Genomic DNA, 22,482 nt, shown 5'->3' with positions numbered 1-22,482 from the left:
ACACATATTCTTTATAGAGATTCACAACCTCAAAATGCAAAAAAACAAGAGTGTTTAAGAGGATAAATAAAAACAGCTCAAAGTGTGTTTGTATGAATACTGCCTTAGTATGGGGTGTCAGTAAGTACATGAGTATAGAATAGTAACAGTGGTTTTCCACATCTGGGCTTAGACTGCTCTAATATATATAGATAATGGGTCAGACATATAGTTTGACCCATTAAGTCTATTTGAAAAGTTTATGAAGTTCATGAAGATCACATCCAGTCATATGTGTTTCTGTTTATCATTTTATGAGGTCACACAGCTGACATGAGTTTTGATCACAGTAGAACCATAACATTCATGTTAATGAGTCTACTGTTTACAGCTACTTTATGATAAATTTTATCCTGGTCACAGCACTATGTGAAAAGCTGTAAGAGGTAAAGTTAACCCAATTAATACTCATCATAAATCACTCTCTAACACAGGGCAGTGATTATTTTTCAATGTAATTTATTCCACAGCAATGTTCTTTATTTGATCCCTGTTTCTTTAAATATGTGCATCAATTGTTCAGCTGTGTGACTCTCCATACCTGAAATATATCACAATGTGAACTTCATTTCAACAATATTCTGTAGTTTATCATCAAATCAGGAAAGCTAAACTAAAACTAAACTAAATGAAAAAAAGAAGCTCTTGGGAGTTTTAATGTATTTGTAATGTTGTTTATCCTTGCCATACGGGATGTGCACAAAACTCCAGCAAATCAGAGAATATATTTTGTCTCTCATTTCCTGTTTATATATGTATATATTTTTGCAGTTAATAGCCTATCATGTGTCTGCGCATCTTAGGGCCATAAATGTAAACATGGCAAACAAGGATGTATTCACAATTCCAACGGATGCTTCAATTGTTTGTATAGATTTTAGATTAATTTGTAATGTAATTAATGTAAATTAATGTACCTATGTAAAAATTGTGTTTCTGTTCTGTGTCCTGTTCTGTTTGTATGTGTGTGTGTGTGTGTGTTTCTTTTTTTGTGCTGCTGATACAACCAAATTTCCCCCTGTGGGACAATTAAAGGATTAATTCTATTCTATTCTATTCTATTCTATTCTATTCTATTCTATTCTATTCTCATTGATATCATGTCTACCCAGAAATCTCAAGTTCATCATTTTGCTCTTCCACAATTATTTGAATAAAAAATTAAAAGAGCAGGAATGTTAAAATGAATAATGAAAGGAATTTTTGGGGTTTTTTCAAAAGGTACAAATCAAATATTGTTGATAGACCTGCCCCCTTTATTATGTACAAAATAAAACATTAAGCCTTGATCTGTTCTGTTATTCTTCTTTTAAAAAAACCCCAAACATTTATAGCCTTCCAGTGTTCAAAAAATTTTAAACAAACACAATATATATATATATATATATATACATATATATATTGTAACAGGGGGCAAAGCGGGGGGGGGGGGAGTGAGTGTCCAGGATGAGAGGGGTGATTGATGATGCTGACTTTTCGCTGAAGTCTGCCTGTATAAATTTCTCTGAGGGGAGTTAGTGAAGTGCCAATTGCCTGCTCTGCTGCCCTCACCACCTGCTGCAGTTTGCTTTTGTCTTCCACAGTACAGCAGTTGCACCAGTGTAGAGTAGTAGGTCAGAAGGCTGTCAATGGTGAAACGGTAGGTGTTAATTAGAAGTATTTGAGTTATTTGGGCCTGGCACAGCTTCCTGAGAAAATGCAACCTTTGTTGTGCTTTCCCTACCTGGTGGGAAATGTTTGTGGACCTGGTAAAGTTGGCCAAGATGTGGGCCCTGAGAAACTTATAGATTTCTACCCTTTCTACCTCCTCATCAAGGTAAAGTGCTCAGATCACCTTGTTCTCCTGAAGTCGATTACCATCTCCTTTTCTTGGTCTTGACTGTGTTCAGATGTAGGTTGTTGTTGTCACACAAAGAATGTTTTAGTAACCATACTTTCAGCTTCATTTAATAGACACAAGACTGTGTTATGTATTTCCAGCTATTTATTTGATTTATTAGATTTTTCAAAAATAAGTTAAAGTTAAAACAGTTAACTATGGTACAGGGCTAGATTCTAATGAACAGTCTCTACTTGATAATAAAAACAAACAGAATAATATTTTATATACCTGTGTATATAAATTTACACAAAGGTCTTCATCTTAATATATACTTTATAATAAAAATAAAAACAGATACAATGGAAACTGGCAAAATTACCCTGAATTGGGCATAATGGACACCAACTAGAATTTGTAAACTGGCAAACTTTCATTTATGTTGCTGTCACTTAAGTATTTAACAATGTGTGATTAAAAATTATAAATACATAGAAAAATGAACTTCATTGTTTTTAATTTATAAAATATAACATTTATATTTTTGAACAAACAAACAAGTAACAAACAAAGGAACTGTACATTTTTTAATTATTCACAGTGATTCTTTTTTAATCTGCATAATTTGCTTCCCCTTAATTTGAACTTTTACCCTGACCGCTGCCTCCTCAAGTTCATTATCAAATGGTTTCCAGAGCTCACTGTCGATGAAGAGGCTCTGCCCATCATCCAAAAGCACCTCAAGCTGGTTCGGCTTGTCACTCGTAGCCACACCAATGATGAGGACCTCCACTCTGTCCTCTACTTTTGTCTGTTGACAAAGCATAAGCACATATTTAGCCCTGCAAACGTTCCCTTTTTTATCCAAAAGAAAATCTATGGTCATCATGTGGTTTCAGTAAGTCACCAAGACACACACATTGTGTTTATACGTTTATATGTATGTGTTACATTATGCATTATATGATGCATGATCAATCATGCAGGTAATTAAATCCCAAAGACGTCTTGGGATTATGTTCATCTGGACATCTATATGTGTGTGTGTGTGTGTGTGTGTGTGTATGATATATATATATATATATATATATATATATATATATATATATATATATATAAATATTATTCATATTTTGACCCAGACTGAAAGAATATGTAGTTACATTTCAAAACCTAGTTCTAATCATTTGTTGATAAGACAATGCTGTGAAATATTGGTACAAAGGTTTAGCTTCTTCATACCTCAATCGTTGTATAAGTAGTGCTGTGCAGCTGTGGCCCATATGCGGTGTGGTTCAGCTTCATGTGGGAGAGGTTAATCTGGTCTCCCACATTAAAGGTGTGAATTCCTGCCTCCCTCCAGAGGCAGACTGACATGGTATAACCATCCTGAAATCACAAATATGACAGAATTAAAGATTTATTAATTAATAATCCAAATCCAGTAACTAGAAAAAGAAAGCCCACAGCCTCATACACTCTGCTCATGTACCAGCAATGTCAAATTTGTCACATTAGTTTAACCAATTTCAATATAAAACTGAAATTGCATCATTACCTCCTTTAGCTGGAGATTTCGCAAGGGAACGTGCTGTTTTCCTGACAGTACGTCCTTTACTGCAGAAAACTGAAAGTAAATTGAAATAAATATCAGTAATAGTTAGTGTATTGATATGTGGTAGGTTTTATTTCTTCAGTAAGATTTTTAGATTATATTATTGCTGTTATTAAGTATTCTTCATTGAACTTATCAGAAGCAGTTTATTAGGATGTTTTTCATGATTATGAAACAGCTTGAAGGAAATCTTTCTACAAACAATAGATTTGTAACTTAGTTGGATTCTTAAGTGACAGCACATAAATGAAAAGTTTGCCAGTTTACAAATTCTAGCTGGTGTCCATTATGCCCAATTCAGGGTAATTTTGCCAGTTTCCATTGTATCTGCTTTTATTTTATTATAAAGTATATATTAAGATGAAGACCTTTGTATAAATTTATATACACAGGTATATAAAATAATTATTCTGTTTGTTTTTTATTATCAAGTAGAGACTGTTCATTAGAATCTAGCCCTTACAATACAAATGTATGTAGACACAATGCAAATTGGCTGCATAAATACCAGAAACGGTCTTAGGAAATATTTTTTAAAAATTGTGCTTAACAATCTTAACCGAATTTAGTCTCTGCTTGACAGCAAAAATTATTTTTAACTGTAAAAATACACGCAATAATGGGTTATTTGGAACCTAAAGCCATGTAAATTCTGATGGAACCACAAATACTTACCTCCACCACCTCCCTTGGACTGTGATGAGCCGCCATTTGTGGAGCTCATCTTCAGAGGTGTGAGTGGAGCAGGAGGATGCAGAAGATGCTCTGCTTCTGTGAAACGATCTTCATAACAGTTAGGGTGGGTGCCCTAAAAATTGTGTTCGTGCAGTTATATTTATATTGTATGGTGGGGCTGTGCCCCTGAGTTCATACCCTCTCATTATAACACCCCCCTGCTGGATTTTAGAGGCAAACTCCTCAAATATTGTGACCTTGGTCACAGTCTGGCTATCTGTGATGGCTGCCACTTTGTTCTTTTTGGTTATCAGGGGTTTAGCTGTCCATCTGTGAAGTCCAGCTAGTGACCCTCAGCTGGTCGCATGATCTTAACACTCTGAAGTGCAGTGGGGTGGCCGGAATATGGCGTGTCAGGGCGGGTATTTAGAAGCTTCATTAAAGCCATTCTGAAAAAAGGCAACACAAAAAATATTAAGAAATTAATACATTTCTGTTACAACCAAGGGTTTTATAATATGGTAACACCTGTAGATTTTGTGCAGTCTCTTTGCTTTCTGATGTCAAACAAAACTCAAAAATACCTTTCTGAGGTTCCCGCTTAAAATGACAGGCCAAAAAACCCAGGCCTGTCTAAAAGTATTTTTCTGATATTAAATACAATGTTGGTTTTAAAATAAAGCTAACAGTTCTAAGATTTCATTGAATTAATGCAAATATTACAGCAAAGAGAGTTGGTCAAAGTAACTGAAGACTGAATCATACTCATAGAACCAATGAGATGTTTTTCTTACCAATTTTTATTCATTTATTTTTTGTATTTTCTAGCATATAATGTCCGTTGAAATATGCTGGCAATACACTCCAGAAATAAGGAATCATCACATGAATATTATCTTTGCAAAGATTGATGCTGCTGAAGTGAAACACAGTGAAACAACAGTTTTAGTTAAGACAAAGCCGGGTATTCATAATTTGTGAATACCTTCTTTGGCTCTAAATTTGTGAACAAGAAATGATTTAACTTTATTTAAATGCCTAAAATATTTGTTGTTTGTTGGAGATTACCCCCCCCCCCCCCCCCCCTCCACACACACACACACACACACACACACACACGAATGTAATGCACTTGCATAGTTCCTGTGGCTTTGGCTCTTTCTATTGGTCCCCCTTGTTAATCATTTGAGCCAATAGAATGACAGTAATCTAGCACGCTTTCATGTCAGTCACAACCTCTGTAACGCACAGAAAATGGCCTTTTTTTTTGACGAGTAATGGCTCTGAGGCATTGTGGGAAATGAAGTTATTCAAAATATGGTTTCCATTAGGTTTTTGTTTAAGTCTTTTAGCTTAAGTCCTATTGGTTATTCAGTTTTTGTATAGCTTAATTGAGAAAGTGCTAGAAAGTGTTGTTGCCAGGGCAGAGTGCCAGCCTTAATCAAATTTAGAGACTCACAGCTCAACTTAACATCTTAAAGTTTATAAAACTGTTATAGATCTTGAAGATTTGTCAAATTCATTAAGATCTTAATATTTCATATAAAAATTAGGACTGAAATTATTTTTCATTAATACATTTAGATCTTTTTTCAATTAAATACCCATGAGACAATAAGTTCATCAACTATGACACCCACTAATACATTACTGTCAATAGTAAATGTGAATTTATCGATAATGAATTTCTCTGCAATAGAAACGTAACATAGGAAAAGAAAGAAAGTCAGATTAAATTTTGGTACTTTGACAGTCTTTATATTGACAGCAAGTTAAATGGCTAGATCTTGTGTCTTGCCCTATATTGTATTATACATATTATAAGGGTAGTAAAAAAAAAAAAAACACCCTCAAAATTCAATACTTACGTTTTATGAAGTTGTTAAGAACAGTAAGAGCTGTCTGTGTCCCTCGAAGTATCTTAGAAAGATCAAATAAGGTTCCGCCGGTCTTTAAGTTACAACTTGTGATGTAATCTGTTGTCACCCGCCCTGATTGGCTAACTACGATTGTGTTTCGTGATTGGACTGCCTTGTGTTGATTTTATGTTATCACTGTTTTGGGGTTTTTTTTTGTTTGTTAACTCGTCTAATTTTAATTATGGAATTATCATTACTATTTTATAAGTCTCAAACGTAAAATTTGAGATTTATAAAATCAGTTATAGGGCTTTGGAGTTGACGTCACGCCGCAATGCATTGTGGGAGCATGCCACCATTTTATCAGGCCACGAATCAAAACAAACACACTGTTTGGAAGGAAGATACAAACCGTACTTAAAAGCAGCTCAAACAAAAAGAACTTTATAGACTCAGATTGTGTCGGATGCGAATAGACGGTACTTGCAAAAAATAGCGTGCATTGGAAATGTGGACCCGTATGAAAAAACGGCAGTGGAGCAGAACCCCGAAGCCTGATATATTTCCGTACCTGTGGAGTCAGCGCATACACAGCGAACCAGTTTCGCAATTATAAATGGCTGGAGGCGCACATCCGATTAACCAATGGTTGGTTACAAGATTTGGCTATTTTTAGACTCCACGTTGTGAATACGTCGTCATTCAAACAAAGGTAAGTCAGCTTGAGTACTGCCAGTAAAATGCGTTTGATTTCCCTCCGAACATTCAGATTAGTGCAGCATAAATTCATTCATGAGGGGAAATTACAGTGAGAACATGTTGAGGCCCTGTTAGATGGACAACATAGTGAGTTCAGTGCACTGATATGACATTGTCCTGAAGGATTTAGTCATTCTCTCTATGGTTAAAGAAATTGCACTAATGAATTCATATTTATTATATGTAATTCTAATTACACGTCTTGCTTCCGTGTTTTGTGCTGTGTAACTAAAATACATTTATTTTAGTTTTATACATTGGTTAATGACCTGCAGTCTTTGATCGTCACTTAAGTTGAACTTTATGTTGTCGTCTTATAAATCATACACAAAATGCCACATTGAAAAAAAGGTTTTATTTTCATTTTGACACTTGAATTAAATTTATTTCCAGAAATAACTTTTAAAACTTAGGGTAATTGAATATCAGTTACCTGTATTCTAGTGCTATTTTTTAAAATTACATTTTAATAAAAGTATGCTATTCGGGTACTCTGTCGGACACTGAGAAAGGTCAGAGAAATTATACTCTGAGAGACTTGGTAAACAGTGCATGCATGGTTGTTCAATTCAGTTCAGTGCTGCTGTTTGTCTACTTGTAAAAAGATGAATTCACAGAATTATAAATGACTCTGACTAACTCCAGCTTTATTTTCAGTGCCATCATCTAGCCCTCTTTGTACCTGGTGGATGTCACAGGCCTCTGCCTCTGAATTATTGTATAGCCATTGTGTGTAAGACTGCCTCTCTATGTGCTTTAGTGCAGACAGAGCAGAGGTTCGGGACCCTGTTGTCCTTATTTCTGATCGGTGTTGGTGTGTAGCTGGCAGTGTTGTCTGGGCTTATGCTGGGCTTACACTGTGTGATTTTTGGCCCATTGTGAGCCGATTTTTGAGTCGTGTGACCGTTTTGGTGATCGGCCCGATTTTGGCCTTCATCGTGCGTCGTGCATCGTGTAGTGTACGTGGGGTAACGAGAAGCGATTGACACCTCACGACCAGCTCCCGATCATCAATCGCTTGGTCCTGAGGATTTCAAACCTGTTTGAAATCCTCGCGACCGTCGTGAGGTCGTGAGAGGGTGTCACCGCAGCTTCTCACACTGCGCACGCGCAAACACAAATGTCAGCGAAAAAGACGGCGCAGCACGGCAGTGCAGCGTGTGATCAGGGGCCCGTTCTTCGTACCTCGCTAAGTAAGTTAGCCGGATTTGAATGTTGACGATTTCGCGTGATCTTGGATCGTTCGGTTCTCCGAAGCTCATCTGGGACTTGCTGTCATAGCAACAGATCCGTAAGCGTAAACCTGCTCGGGAGCAGGTTTACTTTATGTAAACAGGATTAGATCGCGGCCACTCAGGTATGTCCGCTGCAGTTATATGAAAGCAAGAGCGATATTTCTCCACTGTTTTACCATAAATAAATATTATCAATGTAACTAAAGATAATGCAGTATTTGATTCTTTTATTGATTTCATACAGATACATACAGGTCATTTCCGAAAAAAGGGAAATGTACTAGTAATCATTCTATTACATGTAGTAGATCATGTCAGATGTAATTCATATTTTAGAGTAGTAATAGTAAATTACTACGTGCAATCAAGATCAGAGACCACGGCTAAAAAAGCGAAGGTGGATTTGGGAAGTCTGTCGCAGCCATGTCCTGTCCGTTTGTACGCGAGCAAGGAAGGTGCAAGATTGATAAGGAGAGTTTACAGAATTTAGCGTATATTGCGGGATAGACAGGATCCTTTAGCTCAGCGCGACGGTGTGCTCATAGAGAGATATCGATTCTCCCGTGAGGGTATTATTTACTCACTCTCTCTCTCTCTCTCTCTCTCTCTCTCTCTCTCTCTCTATATATATATATATATATATATATATATATATATATATATATATATATATATATATATATATACTTACTGTACTGTATATACTTACTCCCGACTTACTGTGCATGCTTCAGTCACCCCTTGCATGGGAACAGGTAAAAGTGATGGAGTGTTATGTCAAACTACACACAAAAAAACCCACAATGTCAATAAATGTCACAGTACAAAAAGGGTTGTGACGAGGGGGTGCAGGACCACCACCTGTCTTTATTTGCTCTGCCCTTTTCTTGGTTGCTGTTATAAACAAACAAACAGATTATTCCAGGGTCTCTTGTCATAGACTAAAAGCAATATAAGTGATAAATATTACCATTCTGTGGAATATTCTTATATTTCACTTTTACTTTTTCCCATGTTCTAGTGGGTCCTGTTGTGGCTCTAATGTGAAAGAGGATATGATGTAATATAATATAATGTGGTATAATATAATATCACATGATATAATGTAATATCATGATCACTTACGAGTTTAATTTGTCAGCAGCTTTCTGCCAGCCCTCTCTCCTTGCTTTTGCAGCCTTTGCAGTGTTCCCCTGCGTTTTAATTAAACTCTGAAACTCCTGATGTCCCTCAATAAAGAGTTCTTGCTCTGCTGCCGTGAAATACTGAGCGCGCTCCTTCGACATCTTCGCCGACCAATCACAGGGTTGCCAATCAATGTTTCTACTATCGATGCGTAGCCCCTTTTAAGCCACCCAGTGATCTCAGATTACTTCATCCAGCTATACTAATCGTCAACAACAGGTGTGTTCGGAGAACCGGATTAGCGAGCTCAAAGTTAGCGCGATGATTTGATCTTGGATGTGTCATTTGATCTTGGATGTAGTAAGCGAGGTACGAAGAACGGGCCCCTGGACACAAGCAATGGAGGCACTTGTAGAACTTTGGAAAGCTCATCCGAGCCTTTTCGATGTGGCCTCACAAAATTATCACGACCACAACAACCGTGAAATAGTTGGATAGACATTGCTGCTCAATCACAGCTGCCTGATCAATGTTTTTCATTAGCAATTTAGCAAAGTTGATGGTGGTGGTGTGTGTGTCTGTGTGAGTGAAAGACAGAGAGGGAGAGCGAGTGACAGAATTTCTGTTATAACCTTCATTTTATGGACGCACAGTGTGAGCACTCAGGTCGCATCAGAGCATCGGGTCGTATAGTGTGAGACCCTGCATCGTGACCTACGAACTTCTAACCCCTGCGAGTCAATCGTGCAGTTTGAGCAGGAGCTGAATCGCGCGACTGACAAAATTGCACAGTGTGAGCCTTGCTCTTTCAATCAGAAATGAAGGTGCAGGTTGTCTCTTCACACCTACAGCGAGACAGAGCAACAGTGGGACAAACCCAAACAGCACTGAGATTCATATTTAGGCCTGACCCTTTAATGTTCTTTTCTAACCTGCAATAAATAATATGTTATATGCTTTTTTGATAAGTATTTTTTTTAAAATATTTGTTATTGCTTTTTTTCAGGGGTTGGAACCAGGGCCAGCTATTAAAATGGTCATCACCAGACCAAGGCTCAATCGAGTCATGGAAGGAGGAATCAGGTGAGATAGTAAGCTGCTGTTATATACAATATTAGTGTACAACAGTCAGGTAACATGCTCCAAGCACAATAGAAAGTGCAATGTTTAAATATAATTAATATAATTATATATACATCCTATAGCAGCTATTCACAAAAGTAAAGACAAACAAACATAAACAGTAAAACTTGTAAACAGACCAAAAACTGTCAGACGTTGACAATCCAGTTAAAAGTGATTTAAGTGATGAATAAAGTGCTCGAACTTTAAGTGCTCAGGTGCAAAACTATTGTGTGCGAGGTAGTTTTTTAGTGTATATATTGTTGTTGTTATTATTGTTATTGTTATTGTTGTTGTCGTTGTCGTCGTCGTCGTCGTCGTCGTCATTATTGCACAGATGACTTTCACAGTGCCTCATTTTACCCTCATATTATTATGTGAGGCATTTAACAGAAATAAACTGCACAACGACTTGGCTGGTGACCCACTTCACATCTCCTTGCTAAACACTGGAGAATCATGCGAAGACTTTGATGTAACAGATTGACCTCTAACAGCAACCATGGGCATCAGTGATGAGAAAACCTGTGTTGAGACAGCATTGGTGAGTGTGCTTTCTTACCAGCAGCCCAAATTAGCCACAACATCTGTAAACATTTACCAAGATCCTCCTCTTTACCTGCCACTGCTACTCTACACTGTGAGTACAGGCTGAACCCCACAGAGTGTGTGCATGTCTGCAGTGAGGATGAACTCTTCCACCTTGAAAGCACAGATGACATGGCAAATAAGATTGAGACAGCAACAGGAGAACAGGCAGCCGACCAGGAGTGGCATCAGCTCCACAGGCCAAGATTACATCTTCATGTTTAAGAGGTTTGTTATATGAGGGGTGAAACTGTGCAGAGAGAATCCTCAAAGGAACGAGACAGACTGCAGACGTGAGCACAGGGACAGACATGGAGTTTAACGCAGCTGGAGAAAACTGCAAATTGAAAAACTTTAACTATAGGCCTCATGGCCTCGTTGTCCACCCTGACGCTCCCTGGCTTGGTTCCTCACCAGATGGGTTGATCTTTGATCCATCTGCACAGCCACCGTTTGGACTGCTTGAGATAAGGTGTCTTTATGTGAGGAATTATGTTCACTTCAGATACCTTCAACTAAGAATGGCGCCCTGTCTCTCTGTAAAAGTCATTTGTAACGACTATGTTGACACTAAGTTAACAGCAGCATCAGAGAGAGGGCGTGGACTGGTGTTACTTTCATGTTCACACGTTGATGCACTTCTCTCTTAAAAATAATTTGAATTCTATTGTGTGGTCTTAAAAGAGTACAGGTGATTTAAAGATGCCAAGTTAAATGTTCAGTATGTTGGTCACACCACACACATGCACTCTCCAGTTTCTTCTTCTCATCTAATGCAATCTTAATGGTAAATCAACAGGGTGCTTGGTTGCATAATTAGCTGTGCATATGTTGAAATAAATGTAGGTTTTCTTTATTCTTGGCAGGAAAAACATATATCCAAGTGTAAATCAGTGCAATTCATAAATGTGATTATGTAAACATTACTAAAATAGCCAAAGCATAGTTCCAATATTTACATTTGAGGGGCTACAATCACTAAAATCTGAATTTCATTAAAACCATTTTTTACATTTACTTGTTAAAAATTGTTGTTTGTTATCAATAATTAGAGCTCTAATCATTTACATCATATATAATCTACCTGAACCAATATAAAACTATTTACTATAAAAAATAGTGCAGTTACAAGCACTGGTCTGAGCGGTGCAGCTTTTTAAAACATTTTGTTGAATTCAATCAGTGGAATAAATACAAGACTACAGCTGCTGCAGAGGATCTCGTAGCTTTAGTATATGAGGTGCCCTATCTACCAGATGAGCAATCTGAAAAGTGTCTGAAAAGGGCTGGGAAAATCATCAGAGACCCCAGTCACCCATCACATAGACTCTTCACCCTCCTGCCCTCTGGGAGGCGCTACAGGAGCCTCCGGACTAAGACCACCAGGTACCGGAACAGCTTCTTCCCCACAGCTGTCAGACTCCTGAACTCTGCCTCCTGACATCTGACCCACGTTAAACTCATGGACTGAACATACATTAAACTCATGGACTGAACATACACACAACCACTAGCACTTTACCACTACTGTATAGTTCTGTGTAGATAATCATTCTGTACATACGATAATTTTTAATCCCACAACTGTTTATAACTTACATAGTTCACATTCTGTATAACTGTATATCTCAGATTTCTGTATAGTTTTTATTTCATATTTATATCCTGTTCATAGCCTGTACATAGCTTGTACTCACTACAGCCTGTACATACTTAGTTATAGAATATTCATAACATACTTCATACCGTGTACATTATAACATACCATAATAGACCCATTTCTGTAATATACTTACACATCTCTATTATTGCTAATTTATATTGTAATATATCTATATCACGACTAAAGCACTTTCTGGATGGATGCAAACTGCATTTCGTTGCCCTGTACCTGTGACATGTGCAATGACAATAAAGTTGAATTCTATTCTATTCTATTCTAAATGCAAAGTGAACTGTGCAACTTCACTGACAGTGAAATCTTTAGCCAAAGTTTTAACCAGGGGTTTGTTTTGATAATACTTAGGAAGCAGACGTGTGCACTGCCAGCACCGTTCAGAGGGATAATGGTGTCAAATATTTTGATCGCCTTGATGCTTCTAATTGTTCTCTCCACATGTATCATTAGACGTGAAATCTTCTAAGTGAATAGTGTGTGGTAATAAATCTTATCATTCGATTCAGGGTAGTGTGGGATTTGTACTGATGAAAACATTTTATCCCAGTATTCAGACATGGGTGTCAGAACACTGAAAATACACTTGGAATCATGGTTCCAATCATCTCAGGAGAAATGCATATCCCAATTGCATTGAGTAAGGTGCACCAATTTCATGATGATTTTTTTTTTAAGAAAATAAATGTGTTGACATGGTTTTTCTGCCAATTTTTCACAAGTAGTTTTGAGGTAACTTCATCTTGTTCTGTTTATTTATTTATTTTTTTCAGTTTTGTGTCATAACTGTCATAAATGTTCACTAAGATATGACATTTTTAACTAGATATATTTTTTGCTATGATATAGTATTTGTGCTTATTATATTATTATATTTCTGCTGAGTCACACTGTTTTCCAAAGTTGTTACTTTTCTGCTAAATTATAGTATTTCTGCTACAATGTTATAGTATTGTATACCAAGTTATACTGTTAAACCATTTCTTCCAAATTGTTATGTTTGTGCTAAATGTTAACATTTCAGCTGAATTACAATACTTCTGCTATATTATACTATTTCTTAGTAAGTTACAATATTTCGGCCAAGTTGCATTTCAGCTAAGTTTTTTAATTTTTGCTAAGTTGTTATGCTTCTGCAAATTGATTAAAAGTTCAACTACTTTTCAAATACTTATTTCAGCTTCTTCAGCTGTTTTCAGCAGACAGCTTCAGCTTTACAGCATCCACACTGCATTTTCGCAGGAAATGCAAATTTTTCTAGTTCTTTATACTTTATTATTATTCTAGTTGCCACTTTTTGTACGTTTTTTGGCACTTAACTACTTTAACAATTTTCAGCCGATTTTCACCGTTCAAATTTTAAACTATTCTGCTATTTCTGCTAATGATGGCTATGACTTTTGGTATTTTATGCTATTATACTTTTTAAAATATTAAGCTTTTTTCCTTTAATTTGTCCCATTGAAATGAATGGGAAACTTCCACAATTCTGCTAAAACTTGCTTGTTTTTGAAACTTAACTACATTCTCATACTTTCGCCTAGAACAACCATTCAAACTTTAAAATGTTCACAAATTATTGGGCTATTCATTAATGATTCAGCTTTTTCATATCTGTTACCGTTTTCATCTTATCCCTCTTTAAGTTTTGAGTTTCATTTTTGTGATTTTTCACAAAATACATGCGTTGTTATGGTTGCTATGCACTTGGCTTCCAGTGTGCCACTGTAGGTTTCGCAGTCTTCTCTTCATGTCCGAACAACTTCTTGCTACTTGCTCAATCTTCACTCAACTTCCACAAATTATACATCAAAACGTAGGTATTTTTGCTGGCTTTCAGAAAATGTCACCATCATTGTTGTGAGATTTATAGAATTTTGGCAAATCTCCTCAGACCAACACAAAGTCGGAAAACTCTCCATAGAAAGTCAATGGAGAGTTTGTTCAAAATCACCGCTTGATTTCTGCAATGAGAGGCATATTCGAATCGTCATATCTCCTTAACGAAGCGAAGTTAAAACATGAGGCTTGTCCCAGTATATCTTCAGACACTCCTGACGCTCACAATTCAAGAATTATTTTCTCACCTATTACCGTTCTGAAATGAGTTAGACTTGTTTGAGGGTAGGAAATTCGTCCTTCGCTCAGATTTCTTCAGATTTCAAACTCTGGAAATGAACAACTTTTTTCTCTCGTCATATCTTTTTTTTGGATTTCCACAGAGACCTGAAAATTTCCATGACTGTTCACCAAAGCCTGCTGTCTCTTACGGTGAAAGAATGATATCGATACTCCAAATAGATTTAGAGTTAGAAAGCGTTGTTTGAGGGCAAGTCAAGGCAGTTTTCGCTTGCCTCTACTCAGTTATGGTGCATTACAAGTCAAATATCTTCAATAATTCATATTTTAATGATAAATTGTCAACACTTGAAGATTCCCCCATCTCTTCTGAACAAAACGGTGTAAGAATGACCGTTCTAGCCCCTACGGTTAGGAAATTATGGCCATTTGTTTGAGAGGAATCCTCACTATGAGAAATAGACTGCAAAAATCCTGCCTCTCTCTGTTCTGAGTGTGTGTAAAAACGGCTGCACCTGTTTTGGCGGGAAAAAGTACACAGCCTCTCTGATTGGTGGATTCAAATTTAGCAGCTCCCAGGCTGCTTGAATGACCTAGCAAGTTGCTCCTCTCTCCCTGTGTGTGTGTGTGTGTGTGTGTGTGTGTGTGTGTGTGTGTGTGTGTGTGTGTGTGTGTGTGTGTGTGTGACAGAGAGAGAGAAAGAGAGGGCGAGACAGAGTTTTTATGGGAGCATCTTATTGTATGATTTAAATTCAATATATTTGGACTGGTTGACTGAATTTGATCCTGTGTGTGTCTCTCTGTGCATGTGTGTTTCCATATGTTTCCATATTTGTGATTGTGTGACTGTTACACTTTTTTTGCTGAGTTTTTTTTCATTTAACAAGTACATTTGAAGGACCCTTAGCATGTTCAGCATTTTTTCAGCTGTCCATTTTGCTTTTCCAATTTTTCTGTTTAAGTTATTACTATTGTGCTGAATCATACTATTTCTGCTATTTTATAAGATTTATATCTAAATATAGTATTTCTGCCCAATATAGTATTACTGATTAATTATAGTTTTTCTACCAAATCATATTACAGTATTTTTGCTTTTTATACCATTTTTATAGGATATTTATATTGCTTAATATAGTATTTCTGCTTTTTATAGGATTTGTGCTTAATATAGTATTTCTGCTTTTTATAGGATTTGTGCTTAATACAGTATTTCTGCTAAATGTAGTATTTATGCTTAATCACACTATTACTATATATTTCTGCCAGCTTCCCAGCCAGCCAATCATATCTGAGGTCTGCCGTTTCTTCTCTCGTCATATCTCAGCGACGGATGTACAAAGAGCAATGAAAATCGCAGTCAAAGTACACCAAAGTCCGCTGATTCACCCAGTACAAGAATTATGCTTCTAGTCCACCTAGTTTTTGAGTTACACGACGTTTTGTAACTCCAAAAAACGGCGCTCTTTGCCTCTCAACGCGATCTAATTCTGACTGCTCATCACCCTGTTTCCCAAGAGCCCACTGTCTTTCCCAGTGGCGTAGCTGGTAATGACACAGGTCTGCAACCCAAAGGTCGTGGGTTCAGCTCCACCTTGGACAACATGTTTTTTGCCCTACAAATTAATACACTATCACAGACCACTAATTCATATTCATCATTTATTACAATTCTGAAAACTTTTTACCAGCTTTTCTAATATGGACCTCAGATTCTTCTTAACACTCCATGGCACAAATACTCTTCCCTTTAGGCTCTGTGAATGTGTGTGTGTATCAATATTTCTCCCATTTTAAAGTATTACTCCTCCATAATTGTATTTCTGTTAAATCAAAGTACTTTTACTACATCTTAGCACTTCTGCTCAATCATAGTATTTCTGCTAAATCATAGTATTTTTGCCAAATCATGGTTTTTGTGCCAAATCATCAGAATCGTGTTTATTGGCCAAGTATATGTGCAGACAAATACAAGGAATTTGGTTCCGGTAGATGGTGGCTCTCGAGCACAGCAATGTAAATCTCACACACACACACACACACACACACACACACACACACACACGCACCCACACACACACGTATCTATATATACATTACACATGCATACACATACATACACAAAGCTGTGTAAACCAACTATAAATAACTAATCTAAACGTATATACATAAAATACAGAAATGAAATGAGGTGGAATGAATACTACAGCATGTACATAAGGTGCAGTTGCAGTCTGGCAGTGGGAGCAGTGTGACAGTTCAACTGTTTAGAAGGGAGATGGCGAGGGGAAAGAAACTGTTCCTGTGTCGGGTGGTCCTGGTCTGCAGGCTTCTGTACCGTCTGCCAGAGGGCAGCAGATCAAAAAGTCTGTGTCCAGGGTGTGAGGGGTCTGTGATGATTTTCCCTGCCCGTTTCCTGGTTCTTGAGAGGTACAGATCCTGGATGGAGGGCAGGGGGCGCCGATGATCCTTTCTGCTGCCCGTACAGTCCGCTGCAGTCTGCACCTGTCCTGTTTAGTGGCTGCACCATACCAGACTGTGATGGAGGAGCACAGGACAGACTCAATGACTGCAGTGTAGAACTGGATCAGCAGCTCCTGTGGAAGACTGTACTTCCCCAGTTGTCTCAGGAAGTACATCCTCTGCTGGGTCTTTTTGAGGATGGAGGTGATGTTGGTCTCCCACTTCAGGTCCTGGGAGATGGTGGTACCCAGCAACTTGAAGATCTCCACAGTCGACACAGGGCTGTCTGATATGATGAGGGGGGGCAGAGTTGAGGGATGTCTCCTGAAGTCCACTGTCATCTCTACAGTTTTAAGAGTGTTCAGCTCCAGATTGTGCTGACTGCACCAGAGTACCAGCCGCTCAACTCATCATAACATTTGTGTTATGTTATAGTATTACTACTAAGTGGAGGAATTTCTAAAATGTTACAGTATATGTGCTGATTACAGTATTTCTGTATAATAGAATTTTGGCAAATCTCCTCACACCAACACAAAGTCTGAAAACTGCATAGAAAGTCAATGGAGAGCTTGTTCAAAATCACCACTGGATTTCTCTAATGAGAGGCATTTTCAAATCATCATATCTCAACGCAGCAAAGTTAAGACATGAGGCTTGTGCCAATATATCTTCAGACACTCCTGATGCTCACAATTCAAGAATTTCTTTCTCATCTATTACCATTTGGCCATGAATTGGGTTTGTTTGAGGGTAGGAAATTCATCCCTCGCTCAGATTTCTTCAGATTTCAAACTCTGGAAATGAGGCACTTTTTTCTCTCGTCATATCTTTTTGATGGATTTCCACACAGACCTGAAAATTTCCATGACTGTTCACCAAAGCCTGCTGTCTCTTACGGTGAAAGAATGATATCGATACTCCAAATAGATTTAGAGTTAGAAAGCATTGTTTGAGGGCAAGTCAAGGCAGTTTTCGCTTTGCCTCTACTCAGTTATGGTGCATTAGAAGTCAAATATCTTCAATAATTCAGATTTTAATGATAAATTGTCAACACTTTAAGATCCCCCCATCTCTTCTGAACAAAACGGTGTAAGAATGACTGTTCTAGCCCCTACGGTTAGGAAATTATAGCCATTTGTTTGAGGGGAATCCTCACTATGAAAAATAGACAGCACAAATCCTGTCTCTGTGCTGCATGTGTGTAAAAACAGGTGCACCTGTTTTGGCAGGAAAAAGTATACAGCCTCTCTGATTGGTGGATTCAAATTCAGCAGCTCCCAGGCTATTTGGCTGCTGCTGCTGCTGCTAGTGTGTGTGTGTGTGTGTGTGTGTGTGTGTGTGTGTGACAGAGAGAGAGAGAAAGAGAGGGCGAGAGAGAGTTTTTATGGGAGCATCTTATTGTATGATTTAAATTCAATATATTTAGACTGGTTGACTGAATTTGATCCTGTGTGTCTCTCTGTGCTTGTGTGTTTCCATATGTGTCCATCTTTGTGATTGTGTGACTGTTATACTTTTTTTTGCTGATTTATTTTCATTTAACAATTACATTTGAGGGACCCTTAGCATGTTCAGGATTTTTTCAGCTGTCCATTTCGCTTTTCCAATTTTTCTATTTAAGTTATTCATATTGTGCTAAGTCATAGCATTTCTGCTGCTGTTCAGTATTTGTGCTAAATACAGCATTTCTGCTACATCATACTATTTCTGCTATTTCATAAGATTTGTGCTAACTATAGTGTTTCTGCTAAAAAATTGTATTTCTGCCAAATATAGTATTTTTGATTAATTATAGTTTTTCTACCAAATCATAGTACAGTTTTACTGCTTTTTATATGGCTTCTGAGACAACCAATCATATGTCTGAGGGCTTGCACATTCAAATTTGCATATTGGTGCCTTCATGGCTTCCCAGCCAGCCAATCATATCTGATGGCTGGCACATTCAAATTTGCATATGGGGGCATTCATGGCTTCTAAGACAACCAATCATATCTGAGGGCTGGCACATTCAAATTTGCATATTGAGACCTTCATGGCTTCTAAGTCAAAAGATAATCCATGTCATATATCTATAATATTTCTTTTTTTTTTTTTAAATGGTCAACATTTCAAGATTCCCCCATGTCGTCTGAACAAAACGGTCTAAGAATGACCGTTTTAGCCCCTACGGTTAGGAATTTATGGCTGTTTGTTTGAGGGGAGTCCTGACTATGAGAAATAGACTGCAAAAATCCTGTCTCTCTCTGTGCTGCATGTGTAAAAGCCTGCACTTGGTGCACCAGTTTTGGCGGGAAAAAGCACACAGCCTCTCTGATTGGTAGATTCAAATTGAGAAGCTCACAGCTGTTTGACTGACCTAGAAACATGCTGTTAACAGCCCCTGTTCACTTTCTGCTGCTGCTGCTGCTGTGTGTGTGTGTGTGTGTGTGTGTGTGTGTGTGTGTGTGTGTGTGTGAGAGAGAGAGAGAGAGAGAGAGAGACAAAGACCCTTTTTAGGGTAGCATCTCATTGTTGGATAAAAATGTAACAGCAAACTTAACCATGTTCCTTTTTATTCAGCTTGTCATTTTACCTTTCCAATATTTTCACTTAAGTTATTACTATTCTGCTCAATCATAGTATCTGTTCTAAATCATTGTTATTAAGCTATATTGTAGGATTTCTGCTAAATCATAGTATTTCTACTATATTATATTTTTCTTTCTAAATATAGCATTTCTGCTATAGAATAGTATTTCTGCTATGTTATAATATTTGTGCTAAACTGGAGTATTTTTGCTAAAACGTAGTATTTATATAAAATTAAAATATTCATAGTTTATTACAGTGTCTCTGGTAAATCACAGCATTTCTGCTATGTTGTACTGTTTTTCTAAATCATAGTATTTCTGTAATGTTTAAGAATGTTTGGCTAAATATATTCTTTCTGTTATCTTATACAATTTCTCCTAAATTCTTGTATTTTTGAGAAGTTATCGTGTTTCTGGTAATTTACAATGTTTCTGCTAAGTTCTGCTATGCTATTGTATTTCTGCCAAGTATTATGTTTCCTCTAAGATATTGCAGTTCTGCTAAGTTACTACATTTTAGCAAAGTTCCTTTGATTCTGCAAAGTTTTTACAATTTCTGCAACTTTTCAACTTTTTCAGCTACTTTTAGCAGACAGCTTCAGCATTACAGCATCCACACTGCATTTTCGCAGGAAATGCAAATTTTTCTAGTTCTTTATTATACTTTATTCTGGTTGCTTCCGTACGTTTTTTGCCGCTTAACTACTGCTTCAGTTTTCAGCCGATTTTCACCGTTCAAACTCTATACTGTTCTGCTCTTTCTGCTGACGTAGGCTATGACTTTTGGTGTTTATTACTGTTATACTTTTTAAAATATTACACTTTTTTCCTTTAATTTGTCCCATTGAAATGAATGGAAATCTTCAGGAATTCTCCTAAATCTTGCTTGTTTTTGAAACTTAACTACTTTGTCATACTTTCACCTAGAAACTCCATTCAAACTTTAAAATGTTCTCAGATTATTGGGCTATTCCTGTCTGATTCAGCTTTTTCAGATCTTCTACCGTTTTAATCTTATCTCTCTTTAAGTTTGCAGTTGCAAAATTGTGATTTTTCAGAAAATACATGCGTTGCTATGGTTGCTATGCAATTAAGTCAGAGTGAGTGCTGGTCCGTTCTGAATTTTCTCTTCATGTCTAAACAACTTCTTGCTACTGGCTCAATTTGCACTCAACCCCCACAAATTATACATCAAAACGTAGGTATTTTTGCTGGCTTTCAGGCAATGTCACTATCTTTATTGTGAGATTTACCGTTTTTTCGCAATTTGCCTCGGAGTGACACAAGGTCTCAATACTCCCCATTCAAAGTCTATGGGGAGGTTTTGAAATTCAGAGCTGAAATTCTGTAACGGGAGGCATTTTAAAATCGCCATATCTCTTTAACAAAGCAAAGTTAGGACATGAGGCTTGTGCCAATATATCTTCAGACACTGCTGACACTCACAGTGGAAGCAGTTTTTACAATTATCTTACCGTTGAGCAATGAATTACGTTTGTTTGAGGGGTGGAAATCTGTCCTTCTCTCAGTCTTCAAACTCTGGAAATGAAGCCGTTTCTTCTCTCGTCATATCTCCGCGACGAAGGTAGAACGAGCTATGAAAATCGCAGGCAAAATACACCAAAGTCCGCTGATTCACCCAGTACAAGAATTATGCTGCTAGCCCTCCTAGTTTTTGAATTACACGACGTTTTGTAACTCCAAAAAACGGCGTTTTTCGCCTGTCACCGCGATCTATTTTCTGACTGCCCAAGTATGTGTCTTTCAGACCGCCGCCCCCTGTCCAGGTGGCGCAATCAGTAATGACACGGCTCTGCAGCTCAAAGGTCGTGGGTTCAATCCCACCTTGGTCCACGTTTTTTTTTCACTACAAATTTATACACTATCACAGACCTGTAATTTATATTGCTAATTTATTACAATTCTGCAAAGTTTTATGATTTTAGCAGCTTTTCTAATATGGACCTCAGATTCTTGTTAACGCTCCATGGCAGAAACAAGTACACAGCCTGATGAAGCAGACAGAGGCAGTACCTCTGATTGGTGAATTTGAGCAGAACCAGGTTGTTCTTTCATTTCATTTCTTTATTTATTTCACACATGGTTCAACAGTGTTTCTTTTTCTACATACAGAACCTTCTGCCTCTTTTCAGCAGAAATTCTGCTCATCTCTTGTGTTGGAGTGCCCTCTTGTGGCGCCTTTTGGGTAGTGCCTTAGTGAACACTGCAAAGAAGTGGTATCAGACGGGTTTGTAGTGGAGGAATTTGTTGCCAGTTTCTTTCATCTTTAATCCGTATTCATGTTGTAATGTAGTAGTACCACAATATGGCAGAAACACTATGTTTTGGCACAAATACTTTGATTTAGTATACTTTAGCTTCTTCACCCCTTTTCAGCAAAATTTTCATTTTTTTCACCCCTTTTCAGCACAAATTCCAGCTTTTTTGGCTGTATTCAGAAAAAAGACAACTCTTTTGAGCAGAAACTCTGCTGATTCATCTCTTTTCAGCGCAAGTTTCTGCTTCTTTGCCTCTTTTCTGCAGAAATTCTGCTCATTCACCTCTTTTCTGCAAAATTTTCAGCCTTTTCACCTCTTATCAGCTTCTGCTCATTTCAGCAGAATTGTCCGTCTCTCCACCTCTTCTTTGTAAGAGTGACTTTGGCTCAGGGAAATGGATAGCCACCTTTGAGCAGAAATTCTGCTGATTCATCTCTTTTCAGCGCAAGTTTCTGCTTCTTTACCTCTTTTCTGCAGAAATTCTGCTGATTTACCTGTTTTCTGCAAAATTTTCAGCCTTTTCACCTCTTGTCACCACAATTCTCAGCAGCTTCTGCTCATTTTAGCAGAATTG

The 22,482-nt window shown here is 37.5% G+C and overlaps 1 protein-coding gene and 1 long non-coding RNA gene across 2 annotated transcripts in view; one reads left to right on the top strand and one right to left on the bottom strand.

The window, feature by feature from the left end:
• pold4 (DNA polymerase delta 4, accessory subunit) overlaps nucleotides 1-22,482 on the bottom strand; it is a 101,830-nt gene that overhangs the window by 13,552 nt on the left and 65,796 nt on the right. The window lies entirely within an intron of this gene.
• Nucleotides 10,147-12,152, top strand: LOC109202631 (uncharacterized). Its single transcript, XR_002062582.2, has 3 exons — nucleotides 10,147-10,209; nucleotides 10,642-10,792; nucleotides 10,899-12,152. It is a non-coding gene; the product is annotated as an uncharacterized LOC109202631 (long non-coding RNA).

Source organism: Oreochromis niloticus, linkage group LG6 (genome assembly GCF_001858045.2).
Source record: "Oreochromis niloticus isolate F11D_XX linkage group LG6, O_niloticus_UMD_NMBU, whole genome shotgun sequence".
NCBI classification, from domain to species: Eukaryota; Metazoa; Chordata; class Actinopteri; order Cichliformes; family Cichlidae; genus Oreochromis; species Oreochromis niloticus.
This window is presented reverse-complemented; position numbering and strand designations above follow the sequence as displayed.